Source organism: Schistocerca serialis, chromosome 6 (assembly GCF_023864345.2).
Source record: "Schistocerca serialis cubense isolate TAMUIC-IGC-003099 chromosome 6, iqSchSeri2.2, whole genome shotgun sequence".
Classification (NCBI taxonomy): domain Eukaryota; kingdom Metazoa; phylum Arthropoda; class Insecta; order Orthoptera; family Acrididae; genus Schistocerca; species Schistocerca serialis.
In genome coordinates, this window is record NC_064643.1 from 368217966 (window position 1) to 368235463 (window position 17498).

At 42.8% G+C, this 17498-nt stretch overlaps 1 protein-coding gene across 1 annotated transcript in view; it reads right to left on the reverse strand.

The window, feature by feature from the left end:
• The window catches only part of LOC126484299 (E3 ubiquitin-protein ligase LNX-like), a 668372-nt gene that overhangs the window by 421818 nt on the left and 229056 nt on the right, over nucleotides 1–17498 (reverse strand). The window lies entirely within an intron of this gene.

Consider the following 17498-nt stretch of genomic DNA (forward strand, 5'->3'; position numbering starts at 1 on the left):
GTAGAGAGTTAATCAACTTTTAACTAGACTGCTAATTCACTAAAGGCGGCTGATTGTTGACTAAACTGTGATTGCTAGCCACTTCTTGTAGAAAACAATGAAAATGACCACTACCTGTCTCTGGACTGTATTGAACAAGCACTAGCACTACTGGCACTATGGTTGACTAAAGGGACGCTCTCTGACTGTATTCAAAACAAACACGAAATCTACATCTACATCTACATCTACATTTATACTCCGCAAGCCACCCAACGGTGTGTGGCGGAGGGCACTTTACGTGCCACTGTCATTACCTCCCTTTCCTGTTCCAGTCGCGTATGGTTCGCGGGAAGAACGACTGTCTGAAAGCCTCCGTGCGCGCTCTAATCTCTCTAATTTTACATTCGTGATCTCCTCGGGAGGTATAAGTAGGTGGAAGCAATATATTCGATACCTCATCCAGAAACGCACCCTCTCGAAACCTGGCGAGCAATCTACACCGCGATGCAGAGCGCCTCTCTTGCAGAGTCTGCCACTTGAGTTTATTAAACATCTCCGTAACGCTATCACGGTTACCAAATAACCCTGTGACGAAACGCGCCGCTCTTCTTTGGATCTTCTCTATCTCCTCCGTCAAACCGATCTGGTACGGATCCCACACTGATGAGCAATACTCAAGTTATAGGCCGAACGAGTGTTTTGTAAGCCACCTCCTTTGTTGATGGACTACATTTTCTAAGCACTCTCCCAATGAATCTCAACCTGGTACCCGCCTTACCAACAATTAATTTTATATGATCATTCCACTTCAAATCGTTCCGCACGTATACTCCCAGATATTTTTCAGAAGTAACTGGTACCAGTGTTTGTTCAGCTATCATATAATCATACAATAAAGGATCCTTCTTTCTATGTATTCGCAGTACATTACATTTGTCTATGTTAAGGGTCAGTTGCCACTCCCTGCACCAAGTGCCTATCCGCTGCAGATCTTCCTGCATTTTGCTACAATTTTCTAATGCGGCAACTTCTCTGTATACTACAGCATCATCCGCGAAAAGCCGCATGGAACTTCCGACACTATCTACTAGGTCATTTATATATATTGTGAAAAGCAATGGTCCCATAACACTCCCCTGTGGCACGCCAGAGGTTACTTTAACGTCTGTAGACGTCTCTCCATTGATAACAACATGCTGTGTTCTGTTTGCTAAAAACTCTTCAATCCAGCCACACAGCTGGTGCCGGCCGAAGTGGCCGTGCGGTTAAAGGCGCTGCAGTCTGGAACCGCAAGACCGCTACGGTCGCAGGTTCGAATCCTGCCTCGGGCATGGATGTTTGTGATGTCCTTAGGTTAGTTAGGTTTAACTAGTTCTAAGTTCTAGGGGACTAATGACCTCAGCAGTTGAGTCCCATAGTGCTCAGAGCCAGCCACACAGCTGGTCTGTAATTCCGTAGGCTCTTACTTTGTTTATCAGGCGACAGTGCGGAACTGTATCGAACGCCTTCCGGAAGTCAAGTAAAATGGCATCTACCTGGGAGCCTGTATCTAATATTTTCTGGGTCTCATGAACAAATAAAGCGAGTTGGGTCTCACACGATCGCTGTTTCCGGAATCCATGTTGATTCCTACATAGTAGATTCTGGGTTTCCAAAAACGACATGATACTCGAGCAAAATCTATGGAACACTATCACTAGCACTCGACAATTAAAGCTTCCTAAAAGCAAAAACACACGGAAGAAGAAGTGACAAGTAAGAAAAATACAGTTAATACTTAAATTAAGGTAGCTCGCTGCACAGCAGACGTGAAGCAGACGGCAGTTAGGACGACACTGACACTAGTTATTATATTCTTCTTGAAGTCTGAGGGTATTTCGCCTATTTCATACAGCTTGCTCACCAGTTGGTAGAGTTTTGTCAGGGCTTGCTCTCCCAACGCTATCAGTAGTACTAATAGAATGTTGTCCACTCCCGGAGCCTTGTTTCGGCTTAGGTCTTTCAGTGCTCTGTCAAACTCTTCACGCAGTATCTATATCTCCCATTTCGTCTTCATCTACATCCTCTTCCATTCTGCTTTCCCTTCTTTGCTTAGAACTGAGTTTCCATCTGAGCTCTTGATGTTCATGCAAGTGGTTCTCTTTTCTCCAAAGGTCTCTTTAATTTTCCTGTAGGCAGTATCTATCTTACCTATTGTAATATACGCCTCTACATCCTTACATTTGGCCTCTAGTCATCCCTGATTAGCCATTTTGCATTTCCTGTCGTTCTCATTTTTGAGACATTTTTTACACAATCATATACATACACATATATGACAATTATTTAACTATATGGAATAAAATCGTCGTAACTTCTTAACGGTTTGCGTTCGGGCGTTTAAACTGCACGGTTGGCAACGGGGCGTGATGGGAATTAGTATAGTTTGGTTTAGCGTCTAAGGCCACTTTCATTTTGGTGGGTTCGTCAATAAGCAAAATGGGCGCAGGCCCATTTGGGGGACTGAGAATCCGCATTTCACGATCGAGAAGTCTTTTCGTCTCAGCGGGTGACTGTGTAGTGTGCAATGTCCCGTCACGCAGTAATCGGTGCGATATTCCTTGATGGCACGGTGACTACCGAACGGTGGCCATGATTTCGACAAGATGTGGTTCATGCAAGGCGGAGCTCGACCCCATCGAAGAAGAAGAATATCTGATGTCCTGGAGGAGCACTTTGGGGATTGCATTCAGGCTCTGGGATACCCAGAGGCCACTGGCATGTGCCTCGATTGGCCGGCACATTCTCCAGGTCTAAACATATACGACTCCTTTTTGTGGGGCTATACTAAAGACAAGAGTACAGCAATAACACTTTTATCCATTGTGGATGTGGAACACTGCGACTGTGGTGTGAAAAGGTTTTCAGAAATTACTGCAACCAGTCGCCTTTTATGTAGATGTATTTTATTTAACCATGACCGGTTTCGAGCTGCCTAGCAACTCATCATCAGATGGTATATACATTTAGTGCTTTTTTGTACCCATTGTGTGGGTGGTTGAGTATCTGTGGAGATAAATCTTTCTGCAGGTATATATATATCTCTTTTAGGACGTATTTTTGAAACCATTGTGTCTTGTTTTTCACAATTTCACAAGTTAAAACTTTCACTAGATGTATATTCGTATCTGTGGCTAAGTGTGTTCAGCGATGTTTACGAAAAACAAGATATATGTTTCCAACAGTGCCTCATAAAAGTAATATACATCTAGTGAAAGTTTTAACTTGTGAAATTGTGAAAAACAAGACACAATGGTTTCAAAAATACGTCCTAAAAGAGATATATATATACCTGCAGAAAGATTTATCTCCACAGATACTCAACCACCCACACAATGGGTACAAAAAAGCACTAAATGTATATACCATCTGATGATGAGTTGCTAGGCAGCTCGAAACCGGTCATGGTTAAATAAAATACATCTACATAAAAGGCGACTGGTTGCAGTAATTTCTGAAAACCTGTACAGCAATAACCCCAAAACCAATTCTGAGCTGAAAACAGCCAATGAGGAGGTTACCGACTGCATCGATTTTCCGACACTTCAGCGGATCATGCAGAAATTACAGTATGCTATGTTCGCTAAACGTAAAATCTGCGGTGGATTTTTTAATATATGAACACTATTGATTGCCACGACTAACACGATAGCATGAAACAAAAAATGAAATTTGATTTTAATATTATTATTGGCCAGAACAGGTTTCAGCACAGCAGTCTTTGATATCACAAAATTAAAGTTTTATCTCTCCGATTTACGTACATTATTTACGTCACTGAGATTGTAATAGCAGTTGCCCATGTCCACCTGGCCGGCCGCTGTGACCGAGCGTTTCTGGGCGCTTCAGTCCGGAACCGTGCTGCTGCTACGGTCGCAGGTTCGAATCCTACCTTGGGCAGGGATGTGTGTGATGTCCTTAGATTAGTTAGGTCTAAGTAGTTCTAAGTCTCGGGGACTGATGACTCATATGTTAAGTCCCATAGTGCTTAGACCCATTTGAACATTTTTTTACTTTTTGGTCAAATCGTCAACTCGCGGTGAACGAGCGTCACATGCCAACGTGCTAAGTCGGACGCCAGCCACGTGGCTAACGGACCAGGGACGCTAGTGGTCAAATGACTGAAGTTCTAAAATCCTGAGTATGGTCAGACCCAGGGTACGGCGGTGCCGACTGCAGACATTGGAAGTTACAACCAATTCTCGCAGCGTTCACAAATGTTACAGTAATGTTTACGTTACACAATGCTAAGATTGGAAGAAGATTATTTTTCCTACGAGAGTTCTTTCACTAGGCATGGGAAATCTGAAAGCAAAAGTTATTACAGTTTCACAACATCACTATTAAGAAAACACATACCCTGTGCAAAAACAAGAACTAACTATTTACTGATTTATATACATTATTTGATATTTTTGTATATATGTATTTTCGTGAATAAATAAATACTGATTTTTTTCAAATGTTTGGGTGACGCATTATCTATTCTTTCAGTTCTCAAGAGAGTGGAGAATTTACTACAAAACCTTTGTCAGGAATTTCCACTATGAATTTTGCTTTAATCACTAATAAACTCTAATGCCACTGCTAGCTCCTAAACACAGCTACTGTACTCCTACTTCTTGTCAGAAGGATGGTCCTTCATAAGCTCACTATGACCGTTTAGGGGAAAACAGCACAGCAGACAGCTCTCACAACACACGCAATGTTGGCGCCGACGTGTAAACAAGAACTATCACTCGTGACAAGCGACTCTCGGCATAGGAATAATACGCTGCACTGGGCTGACACGTGTAGCCGACTAAAACAACAAATTAGTTTATGTGAAAGACGATTGGGAGACGTTCACACTATGCTACACTTTGTCGGCTGACGTAGTCCCATATAATGTGAAAGTTGGCTTGTCCGTATCGGCACGATTGTTCCGACTGGCACCAAAGAATGCCGGGTGGCTCAGGTAGTGCCAGATGTCTCTCTGTGGTTCCGGTCTCAATTCATGCACAGCGATCTAATTAGTGGTAGCCCTGCATATTGCTGAAACCAGTGAAACAGTTGAGGGGTAGACGTATAACAAAATTATATCGCCAATGGACATTTTTATGCTATTGTCAACTGACAGGTTGTAATAATTTATTTATTTAAGCATTTATTAAAATGTAAGACATTTCCAGGGGCAATTGTGGACTCTGACTACAATTCGTCCGTTATGAACTGTAGACTGAAACTAAATGAATTTCAAAAAGATAGGAAATTGGACCTGATAAGCTTTAGGAATGACAGGTGGTTCAGTGTTTCACGGGGGGGGGGGGGGGGGGGGAGGTTGGGAAAGGAATACAGTAGAAGACGAATGGGTAGCTTCGAGAGACGAGATAATGAAGGCAGCAAGTGATCAAAAAGGTAAAAAGACAAGGCCTAGTAGAAACACTTAATATCACAGCAGTTATTGAATTTAACTGATGGAAAGAGAAAATATAAAAATAAAGCAAATGAAGCAGGCGAAAGGGAATAGAAACGTCTAAAAAAAGAGATTGACAGGAAGTGTAGAATGGCTAGGCAGGAATGGCCAGAGGGCAATTGTAAGAGTTTAGACGCACATTTCACTAACGGAAAGATAGATACCGCCTACTGGAAAATTAAAGAGGTCTTCGGCGAAAAGAGTAGCTTCTGCATGAATATCAAGGCTCAGATCCAAAGAAAACAGCTGCTGGCATGTGTGCTTGCACGAATTCCTTACAGAAGGGTGGAAAAACTGATAGTAGCCGACCAGGGTGAAGATCTGTTTGGATTGCTGGGAAATGTAGGAACATGCGAGGCAGTATTGGTCATACGATTTATCTTAGAAGATACGTTAAGGAACGGCAAACCCACGTTTATAACATTTGTAGACATAGAGAAAGCTGTTGAAAATGTTGACTGGGTTACTTTCTTTCAAGTTCTGAGGCTAAGGTGGGTAAAACTCAGGGAGCGAAAGGCTATTTAGAACTTGTTGAGAAACAAAACGGAGTTATGAGTCGCTAAGCATGAAAGGGAAGCAGTGGTTGAGAAGGCAGTGCGACAGTGTTGTAATCTCTCCCCGATGTTGTTCAACCAGTACTTTTTTTTTAATACTATCCCCGAAGTTATTCAGTCTGTATATTGAGCAAGCAGTAAAGGAAACAAAAAAAATTTTGAGTAGGAATTAAAGTTCAGGGAGGAGAAATAAAAGCTTTGAGGTTTGTCGATGACGTAATTCTGTCAGAGACAGCAAAGGGCTGAGAGGAGGAGTTGAACGTAGTGGACAGCGTCTTGAAAGGGGGGTAATAAGATGAATATCAACAAAAGTAAAACAAGGATAATGGCATGTAGTCGAATTAAATCAGGTGATGCTGAGGGAATCAGATTAGGAAACGAGACACTTAAAGTAGTAGCTGAATTTTGCTATTTGGGGAGCAAAATAAACTGATGACGGCCGAAGTAGAGAGGATGTAAAATGTAGACTACCAAGGGCAAGAAAAGCGCGTTTCTGAATAAGAGAAATTTGTTAATATCGAATATAGACTTAAGTGTTAGGATGTCTTTTCTGAAAGTACTGAAAGTATCTGTATGGACGAGAAACATGGATGATAAATAGTTTAGATAAGAAGAGAGTAGAGGCTTCTGAAATGTGGTGCTACAGGAGAATGCCGAAGATCTATATATATGTTACGCGATCTACCCATAAAATCTTCGGCATTCTCCTGTAGCACCACATTTCAGAAGCCTATTTATCATTCATGTTTGTGTGTGTGTGTGTGTGTGTGTGAAGTCTGTGTTTTTCAATCTATGGGGCTGGTAGTGGGACAGGGAGATTCTGAACTGAAACTTGGGACTGTCCCTGTTTTCCACTACCAGCTCGTCCTCGTCTATGTAAATCGCGACTGGTTTGGGTTGTTTGGGGAAGGAGACCAGACAGCGAGGTCATCGGTTTCATCGGATTAGGGAAGGACGGGGAAGGGCGTCGGCCGTGCCCTTTGAAAGGAACCATCCCGGCATTTGCCTGGAGCGATTTAGGGAAATCACGGAAAACCTAAATCAGTATGCCGGACGCGGATGGAACCGTCGTCCTCCCGAATGCGAGTCCAGTGTCTAACCACTGCGCCACCTCGCTCGGTCTAAATCGCGACTGCATACCATTTGTAAAGTGAACTGGATGCCGTGTACTGGCCTTGCCCATCGGCTTCGTTATCTCATCTTACTAAGCGGCATTGTGCGGCAAAGCGTGGTGTGGCTCCGTGTGCGCTAAACCACTCAACAAACCCAATATAATACCTGTGCTACTGCGAGGAGTTCAGTAGCTGTATTTCTGTCAGACCTACCATCACTGATGCCACTTTGCAGACGAGCACTTGGCTACTGGCCACTTACTCGCGGATGCACTCAGCCTCAGATAGCGGCTGTCCTGGTAATGAGAAGCTGCAAAAGCCTGCTACCTATCGGCAGCTCGCATCTCGCCGCCCACTGGAGCTAACAGCGCAGGCCGTTCCACTCGTAATACCGCGCCTAGCGTCAGCTCGTAGCGCCTCTTGCTTCTGCTTCAGCGCGACTAATTGATTCCAGCTGCTCCGTGGCGAAATGTCGTGATTCATGGAATGTCTGACCTAAACCTAGAGCGGTAATCTAAGTAATTGACTTTTTATGAAAAAAAGAAATCAACCGTTGCAGTGGGCGTGTGGCTCTACAAAGTAGCAGCCGCCGTCGTAGTATAGCCTGAGCGCGCCGCTACGGCTGTTGGTACAGCTCGGTCTCTCTCCAGTCGCGCGGTCAGCAACCTCCGTCAGCTGTTGTATCTGTGTGTGCCCTTCCCGCCGACCCACCCGGTTGACCCTGGGAACACACCCACTGCGACCCAAGCCCGTAAAGGCCGGTTCCCACTAGAGCGCGGCAGCGCGGCGTGCGGCAACGGCAGCGGCAAGCGTTTTCCGCGTTGACGCGGCGGCTCGCGGAATTGGCGTTCCCACCTGGAAGCGGCAGACGCTAGCGGTAGCCAATGACGGACAGCCACTGAGGTACGAGCTGGGACCCACCGAAACGACCGGTGTGTTTGAATAACTATATCTTTACACCTACATGAAGGAAAGACGAAGTTGGTGAAGACATACCAATTTTTCATTTTCTGTACAATGTACTCTTTCACATATTTCATTATTCACGTTTTCTCATTTCACCATAAACAGATTTCATGACTACCGTTCATGATTGTTCACTATCTCCTAACACATTGAAACAATGTACGACAAAAGAGATTATACAGATGGTTAAGCGAGACAAAAATTTAAAATGTGATACGGTAGCATGTACAGGAAAACAGTGAGAACACAAAGGCTGGGGGAAGGGATGAAAGTGGAAGCCACCTGATAGAATTTCGCACAGAGCATAATGTAATCATCGCCAGCACCTTGCTTAAGAATCATGAAAGAATAATATATTTTTGGAACAAAGTTTTCGAAACCAGATTTTAAATTCTAAGACATTTCCTGGTGCAGACGCACACCTACAATAATTTATTGGTTACGAGCTGCAGTTTACAACTAAAGAGACAGTAAACGATAGCAAATTAAGGAAATGGAACTTGAATAAGTCAAGACCCACAGTTTTTCGATAATTTTAAAGTTACCGTAATGCAACGACTGACAGAAACAGAGGAAGGAATCCGCTAGAATACGAATGGATATCTTTGAGAGAAGAAGTGGTGAATGCAGCAGAGTACATGAACGGGAAGAAGGTACAGTAGAAATCGTGAGATAAAACGTGATATATTAAATTTGACACAAGGGAAAATATAAAAAAGTAGCAAATAAAGTAGGCCATCGGAAACAGAAATGTCTAAATATGACGTTAACAGAAAGTCCAAAATTGCAATGCGATTTTGCTCTTGGAAAACATAGGGGAATGAAAAATGAGAAAGAACAAAGAAAACTTTGCTCCTGTCAAGAACTCATTTGGCAAAGCCAGAACTAAGCAAATGAGAGAAGGCTGGAAAGTGGAAGGAATTTGTAGAGAGGAGAGGGGGAGGGGTTGTACAAACTAACATGAGCACAATGTTAGAGCCCTGTGAGATGTCTGAACACGCAAGGGAATACTGATCCTACCACTTAGCTAAGTAGACACACTGAAGAACTGCGAAACTGTGTTTATAGCATTTGCTTGTTTAGAGAAAGGTTTCAACAATCTTAATTAAAACATTCTTTGAAACTCTGGAGATGTCATCGATAAAACACAGGGCCACAAGATTATCTACAACTTGTACAGAAACCAAACTGCATTTCTAAGACTTCAATGACTTGAAAGGGAAGCAGTAATTGAGAAGGCAGAAGTAGAGAGGATATAAAATGAAGACTGTGAATAACAACAAAAGCATTCTGAAAAAGAAAATTTGTTCACATCGAATATAAATTCTAATGACTGGGTACTATTTTACAAAGGTATTTGTGTGGAGTACGGTATTTGTGTGGAGTGCAGCCTTGTATGTAAGTGAAACGTGGGCGATGAACAGTTCTGTCAAGAAGACAGTGGACGCTTTCAAAATGTGGTGATCAATAAGAATGCTGAAGATTAGATATGAGGATCGTGTAACTAAAGAAGAGGTACGGAATTAAATAGAGGAGGAAGAGGAAATTAAGACACAACTTTGACTACAAGAGGGGTAAGTTGACAGGACATATTATGAGGCGTCAAAGAGTGAGGACAACGGGGGTGGGCAGTAGTATTCTGATAATAATCATCTGTTGAAATGCTATTCTACTATTTTATCTATTAATGTAAGCAGTGAATTTACTCTTCCATGCACTCCTCCACAAAACATTTAAACCAAAACTGAAATCAGCTGAACACCAAATCTTTCAACCACTGTCTGACAACTACTGCATTCACTTTCAACTTTCTATAACTATCACTGGCTAGCCACACACACATACAGATATAAGGAGAACAGAAATAAACAAACATTAGTTTTCAGCATATAGTTCTTTAGGTTGGCAACATGTACATAAACAAACCAAACAGGAAGGGACATGAGGTGAACACACTGTAGTTACGACTTCAAATCAGTGTTTTCTGTAAAATGTCTACAGCTAGTGACAGAAGAAAAAAAAGAACATGAAAATGTGGTTATGTTCCATAATCTAAGTTTTAGTTCAACCTACAGCATGTGACCAGGTGAGGGGAAACGCAGATGTCTGCCAATAACTCGATTCACTGTAAGTAATCAGTTATTCACGTAAAAAAGATGTGAACTGTTTTATAATTTGCAAGTATCACATATCAAAACAAAACTGAATCATTCTAGAATCCACCGAAGATGCCTTAAAGTAAGAGGCGAAACGCGTCTTGAACCAATAAAGTACACTGGATAAAGAAAAAAACGTTTGTTACTTCCAAAGGAAATAATCAATACCTGTAGATACTTAGCAAATTACATCTTATGGCATACCAGTAAATTACTCTCGGTTTAACTTCTAATTCCACATGCTATTACATGCCGTTTAAAAAAAATTCATCTATCCCTTCCGAAAAACTGTAGTTTCTTTCATATCTCGGTATACAAACAGATTTAGGATATTTATCATGTGACGAAATACATGACTTTTTACAAGTTATCGTTTGCAAAAAAACACTTTTCGATTTCTGAACCGTTTACGAAATTTGCAGTTGATACAACCACATGGTTTACGACGAGCAGGACGAAGTATCAGTCGCGTCGCAAGCGACCCGCGCACAGTCACCGCACAGCCCATCCACCGACATATCATTCAATATCTCGAGAACGGTGATAGCTATCGTTCTGCTCTCAGCTTTAAAAACAATTTCGATGTGTTGACTAAATTTCATACGCAATAATGTATTACCTAAAATGAACTGTACGCAAAGTCCACGCAATGCGTTTTTACCTCTGCACACTCATTAAAATTTCGTGTAAAGGTTTACGTAAATGCGATACAGCAAGTAACCACGACGAATAACGAAAAGAAATTCGGTCCTTTGTCGAGAGAAGATATCAGGCTGTAACATGACCAAGAATCAAATTTTTCTACCGAATAGTTTCCTTGGAATCGGATGATAAGTATTTCATAGTTGCCGCCGCGGCCGCGCCAGCGGTTCGGCGAAAGTTCGTGTGGCCCGGGGTTCCGTACCTGACGTCACGCTCAGCGCGTTCTGTGATTGGCGGCGCGCACCTGGAGCGCGTCACGCGGCAGCGGAAGCGGTTCGACATGGTCAAACCGCGACGCAGAGCCCGCCGCGCCTTGCCGCTGACGCCATTTCCATGGCAACCACGCCGCTGACGCGCGGTTTTGACGCGCGGCAGCCCTAGTGGGAACCGGCCTTAACGCACTGCTGTCGCTGCGAACGCGGTCGCCGCCGGCGTACACTTCCTCCTTCCAGACACCGGGCCTCAGCTGCGCCATTATCCACATCCCCACCTGTACTTCACAATCCACGTTATGGTGCGTGCCGCAAAGTAACCCAGCCACTCTCCTTCTTTCCTGTCCCAGGAACGAGAAGTGCACAGAAAGAACGATTGTTGGTACTTCTCTGTGTGAGCTCGAATCTCTTATCTTACTCTCATGGTCTTTTCGCTGTTTCACAGAGGAAGACCGCACAGCAGTTCCTTCTCTAAATCCTCGCACGAACGAAAAAATGGCTGACATCGAAATAAGTGTCCAAGGAATAGAAAAGCGACTGAAATCACTCAACAGAGGAAAGTCCACTGGACCTGACGGGATACCAATTCGATTCTACACAGAGTACGCGAAAGAACTTACCCCCCTTCTAACAGCCGTGTACCGCAAATCTCTAGAGGAACGGAAGGTTCCAAACGACTGGAAAAGAGCACAGATAGTTCTAGTTTTCAAGAAGGGTCGTCGAGCAGATGCGCAAAACTATAGGCCTATATCTCTGACATCGATCTGTTGTAGAATTTTAGAGCACGTTTTTTGCTCGCGCATCTTGTCGTTTCTCGAAACCCAGAATCTACTCTGTAGGAATCAACATGGATTGCGGAAACAGCGATCGCGTGAGACCCAACTCGCTTTATTTGTTCATGAGACCCAGAAAATACTAGATACAGGCTCTCAGGTAGATGCCATTTTACTTGACTTCCGGAAGGCGTTCGATACAGTTCCGCACTGTCGCCTGATAAAGTAAGAGCCTACGGAATATCAGACCAGCTGTGTGGCTGGATTGAAGAGTTTTTAGCAAACAGAACACAGCATGTTGTTCTCAATGGAGAGACGTCTACAGACATTAAAGTAACCTCTGGCGTACCACAGGGGAGTGTTATGGGACCATTGCTTTTCACAATATATATAAATGACCTAGTAGATAGTGTCGGAAGTTCCATGCGGCTTTTCGCGGATGATGCTGTAGTATACAGAGAAGTTGCAGCATTAGAAAATTGCAGCGAAATGCAGGAAGATCTGCAGCGGATAGGCACTTGGTGCAGGGAGTGGCAACTGACCCTTAACATAGACAAATGTAATGTATTGCGAATACATAGAAAGAAGGATCCTTTATTGTATGATTATATGATAGCGGAACAAACACTAGTAGCAGTTACTTCTGTAAAATATCTGGAAGTATGCGTACGGAATGATTTGGAGTGGAATGATCATATAAAATTAATTGTTGGTAAGGCGGGTGCCAGGTTGAGATTCATTGGGAGAGTCCTTACAAAATGTAGTCAATCAACAAAGGAGGTGGCTTACAAAACACTCTTTCGGCCTATAACTTGAGTGTTGCTCATCAGTGTGGGATCCGTACCAGGTCGGGTTGACAGAGGAGATAGAGAAGATCCAAAGAAGAGCGGCGCGTTTTGTCACAGGGTTATTTGGTACGCGTGATAGCGTTACGGAGATGTTTAGCAAACTCAAGTGGCAGACTCTGCAAGAGAGGCGCTCTGCATCGCGGTGTAGCTTGCTGTCCAGGTTACGAGAGGGTGCGTTTCTGGATGAGGCATCCAATATATTGCTTCCCCCTACTTATATGTCCCGAGGAGATCACGAATGTAAAATTAGAGATATTCGACCGCGCACGGAGGCTTTCCGGCAGTCGTTCTTCCCGCGAACCATACGCGACTGGAACAGAAAAGTGAGGTAATGACAGTGGCACGTAAAGTGCCCTCCGACACACACTGTTGGGTGGCTTGCGGAGTATGAATGTAGATGAAGACACGTAACAGGAAACAATATATCGGTTGACTCTTCCAGGTACGTACACTCTCAAAATTTTGATAGTAAACCACGTCATGATGCACAACGCCTCTTTTCTAATGTCTGCCACAGTAGTTACTAAATGAACCTCTGACGAAACACGCTGCTCTTCTTTGGGGCTTTTCTGTGTCATCCATCAATCCTATCAATCCTATCTGCTAAGGATCCCAAGCTGACGAGCTGTACTGAAGTAGCGGTAGAACAATAGTTTTGTTAACTGCCTTCTTTGTAGGCAACACACACTTTCTGAGAAAACTTCCAGCGAATCTCAGTCATTTCTACAACAATTTTATGTGTTCATTCTGCTTTATATAGCTTCGCACGCAAAGTCTCAGATATGCTTACAGAGATTGTTCGTCAATCACGTCCTCCTGCAGTTAGTTTTTCTGCTTATTTATCCGCATACGTTACATTCGTTTACATCCAGTGGCAGTTGCGACTCCCTCGAATAAGCGTCGATTCTCCGCAGGTGACACTAGATTTCGCTACAATTTTCTAGATTTCGCCTTCTCTACACATGACAACATTATCCTCGAATCACCTCGTGCAGCTTCAGATGTTAACCACCAGGTTTATACACTTTATTTTGTGACGTCTCCTGGCAAGACATTCGCAAAATCGGTGTAATATATGTGTGAAAAAAGAAACATTTATCTGTATTATTATTATTATTTCATTTCTGTATGAACGGTTGTCTACTATGTAGAGTCTGTAAAAAAGGAAATAATCATTTTTCATTTTTGTCTGTGTGCAATATTTATGTACCTATATTTTGCAAATAACGTCTGTGGTCTGCGAGTGCGAAAATCGAAGCAGACTGAAAAAATTTACAAAGATATTTATTAGAGCACTGAATTGATTATAAATAGTGGAGGCTTAAATGTTATCTCTCTGTCCTCTTGCAGCCGTTAAAGTTGTAAGACCTTGTGACGCTCCCTTGAATGCTTGGTTTACTTTCTTTTGTTCTTTGTTCGAGAAAGACGCCATTGGAGGCTGATGCATAAAAAAGGTGTGTACTTCGAATTTATGTTGATTTTTGAATATAGAAATTGTTAAAAATACTTGTAATAATTTATTGCTAGCTCGCCCAATATTTCATTCCACATTTTTAGCCGTTTTCAGCATATTTAGAGTTTTTCATGAAGCAGAGCTGCGCCGCGATCGCGGGAGCCGTTGCCGCGGCAAATTCAAATTACAATTGAATGAAAGCAGTTTTGCCACAATTAAGCGGGCAGGTAATAGTACATTAAAATTATTTCTTTCAGCTTCCCGGAGACCTCAGAGGAGAATTGTGGATTTTATTATGTCATTTTCAGGTGGACATGGCTCGAAGCACTAAGGGACTTAATATCTGAGGTCATCAGTCCCCTAGACTTAGAACTACTTAAACCTAACTAACCTAAGAACATCACACACGTCCATGCCCGAGGCAGGATTCGAGCCTGCGACCTTAGCAGCAACGCGGTTCCGGACTGAAGCACCTAGAACAGCTCGGCCACAGCGGCTGGCTATGTGGACATGGGCAACTGCTATTACAACCTTAGTGACGTAAATAATTTACGTAAATCAGGGTGGTAAAACTTTACTTGTGTGATATCAAAGACTGCTGTGCTGAAACCTGTTCTGGCTAATAATAATATTAAAATGAAATTTTATTTTTTGTTTCATGCTCTCGTGTTAGTCGTGGCAATCAATAGTGTTCATATGTTAAGAAATATACTGCAGCTTTCATGTTCAGCGAATGTAGCATACTGTAACGTCTGTACGTGTAAATAAGAGTAATTTTCAGTGCATTTCAGAGATGAATGTAGAGAAGGACATCTTTAATTTCATACTTAGTTACAGTAATGATACCGTGTTCCATTTCTAACAGGCCAGATCAGGGTTATGTGAAAATAGTTTGCAAATTAAAGATCATACGTTCACAGCAGGAAATCTTTTAGTGTTGTGTGTATCCCCATATGACAGGTCGAGGTGTATAAAGTTAAAGTTTTTCAGCTACAGAAACTTATAGTGAGAATCGCATGTTATCTTTTGTGCTAGCAACAATAAGCAATACGCAGTTAATTAAAATGTTATGCAACATAAAGTGCGTATAAAATCAAAAAGTGGGTGGAGGGGAGACGCGAAAATTTCAATTTTCGTGTCAGAAAACCAATCATAGTCTTTCAGCTCAGTACTGGGCCATGTACAGAGCTTCTTTATTTTTTCCCCACAAATCGTCGAGGTTACATCTATAGGGACATTTTGGACAGCTCAGGTGTTCCATGTCTTACACAGCAGTACAACCCACTTGTCGCCATCCACGTTACCACGACCTCACCTTAACATGCTTATTTTCACTGGAACCACAACTGTTCTTATGCACTTCTGAGTTCTCCATATTTTCCAGTTTGCGGTGGGGCCGCTATGCACTACCTGTGCTGGAGTACAGTCAGCTGGTGCTTCTTCAATGATCGTATTTAAGGACTTTTTGCGGGTTCTCTGCTGTCCAGGCTTACGTCCAGTGCCAAACACAGGATGTCGATCATCGATGGTATGTCTGAGCATCTTTGAGAATTCGTCACATGTTCTTCGAAAGCTGGGACTAACAAGATAAGCAGCTCTGTAAAAGTTCTGTAGGGGTAAGGGTTTCTTATACATGATGCGATTCCACCTTCTTCGCGTAGGTTGATCTATTCTATACCACACTGTTTATATAAACATTGATGGTTCCATAACACTTCGTTGGCATACGCCTGAAGAATGTGAAGAAACTGTGTCCCATTTTTGGGAACTCTTCAATCCAATCACAAAGCTAATCTGATATTCCACTCACTTGTATTTAGTTCATAAGGCGAAAGTTTAGAACTGTATTGAAGATCTTCCGGAAAGCAAACAAACGTGGCACCATCCTGAGGGCGCTGGTATCTACTGCCTTCTGATCTCGTGAATAAACAGAGCGACGTGGGTTTCACATGACCCTTGTTTGCGAAATCTGTGTTGATTCCCACAGTCATAATACGCGATCGTAAAACTTGCGGCAAAATTTTACAACAGACTGATACCAGCATGTAGTTATAAGCGTCTGTTCGACTAATCTGCTTGAAAACACTTGGAACGCATGGCTCCTCCACTAACCTACGGTAGTAGACGGCTGCTATATGATGTGCGAGCTCTTTTGCATACTCTATGTAAAATCGTGTAGGTATCCCATGATGCCGAGTCACCTTTTCTCTATTAAATTATTTTAGTTTTCTGTCCCTTAGTTAATTCGATACCTGTCATTGTGGCATCGTGTGACGATTTGAAGCAGCAATTTCAATATTACCTTCCTCAATGAAACTATTTTGGAGAAAAGCAATTTAATATGTAAATCTTCTCTCCGTCGTTCTCTGTTTCGTTTGATTCGTTTACTGATTTAACGTAAGGTCAAAACCTCTTAGGGTTTTCTGTCAGATCGGTAGACAGAATTCTTTGAACGATTAACGCATGGCTCTTTCCACATGGACGATCTCGTTTGGTAGCTAGAACGTGAATTTGTACATCCTCGTGAATGTTTTACACTAATCACGGTGACGTGCTGTGTTCTTACCTCGGGCTAAGATAAGGCTCAGCTCCAACTGGAGCCGTAATAGGTGGGACTGGCCAGACAGTAACAACACTGTCGAAACTTTCTTCTTGTGTTCTGGTCTGGCAGTAATACGGATAGCATGGCGGGAAGTGCTGAGATTTAAGTCGTGCAGGCGGTGTCAGAAAGCCTCAGAAGACGGAAACAAATTCTGTGCGTGGAGTTTCACGGGCTTGACGAGTCTGTGGAAGACGATCGCCAGGGCAAATCTTGTAACGCGGGACTGAGCCATAATATTGGACCTACGCTACCGTTCTGCCACTTTCTTCCGAAATTCTTCATCAAAGAAGGCACAGTAGATACTCCACAATTCAACTCAAGAACAGCTGCCAACGTGAGTAACTTAGAAGTAGGTACCCTCGGTGTAGCGAACCAACTTAAGTCACTTAATAGAGGTCCAGAACGATCGTATGCCAATTAGGTTCCTTTCGCACTATGCCAATGTAATAGCTCCATGTTGAACAATAATATACAGCCACACGCCCCAAGTAAGATCCGTACCTAAGGACTGGAAAATCGCACAGTTCACACCAATACACAAGAAAGGAAATAGAAGTAATCCGCTGAATTATAGACATCAGTTTGCAGTAAGATTTTGGAAGACACACTGTGTTCGGACATTATGAAATACCTCGAAGAAAACG